Consider the following 1140-nt stretch of genomic DNA (forward strand, 5'->3'; position numbering starts at 1 on the left):
TGTGGGCACACCCCTAGGTCATCCCCCTCCTATTGATTGTATTGCCTATGTCGCTACCCCTCCCTGTGACTCAGGTTATTGTCTGCTATCAGGGGACTTGCATGCCTCCCAGAATAGTAGTTGTCTGTTTTATTGTATGAGACATCAGAATGATCAAACTTGTTCAAGAATGAAATGTATTGCCCCTTTTTGTGATGTATGGCTCTGTAATCAGATCCCCCTAAAGTGATATGATGCATGGTTAGCAATAAATAATGAGGCTCCCTGGTTCTCGGGAGGGTGGCCGGGTCGAGGGTGGCTGGTCGAGGGTGGCTGGAGAAGGTGACTAAGGAGGACGAAGCAGCGGCTTCTTCTCTGATGGCTAAGCCCCCTCCACGAGGACCATCAAGCCTAGCTGAGGTGAGCTATGCTACCATGAATTGCATCTGACTCCATTACTTGACTCCATCCTTTAACTCTCATGCGCTCTATGACTTTACTGTAATCTCTACTTATTATTGCTGTACAATTGCGCCTACCGAACCTGTGATGTTTTGTGGGGTTCCTTCTTCCCTTTAACCCCACAGGGCTGGCCATATGGTCTTCTCTGTGCATTCATTGCTCTGAGTGGGGATATCATCCTCAAGGCTTGGTGGACCAGGATGTGCTCCATTCTCTCCTCCTCTCCCTTCATTGGCTCACGTGTGCTCTGATTAGACATGTCCCTCTCCCTGAGCTGTAGCTTCAGTGCTGTCCTCTGAAGTAAATTCTTCTGGGCAGAGGGGCAGGTGTCCACGTAGTTGGGATTGGGGCCAGCCCCTCAGACCTCTCTACTGGTTCCCTGCTTTAGTTTTTGTCTTAAGTATTATGCTCAGAAATAGCCACATCCCCATCTATCCCATTATATTTACTTTAAAATACATATTTACTTTATTTTAATATATATGCATTATATATATTTATTTCCATCTATATGGAGTTCATTCTGATTTTATTTGTTTTGTTTTTTTTAATCTGCTTTGGGGGTGTGTGTATTAATCTAGGTACTTTAGAGATACAAATCCACAGCAACTCATGTATAAGACAGTTTTATGTAAATAAAGTGTGCATCATGAAAACATCCCAACCCAATGCTGCCCAAGCCCACAAGTCCAACATTAA

This window comes from Echinops telfairi, unplaced genomic scaffold (genome assembly GCF_000313985.2).
Source record: "Echinops telfairi isolate 266 unplaced genomic scaffold, ASM31398v2 ScPeMD7_22;HRSCAF=79, whole genome shotgun sequence".
Classification (NCBI taxonomy): Eukaryota; Metazoa; Chordata; class Mammalia; order Afrosoricida; family Tenrecidae; genus Echinops; species Echinops telfairi.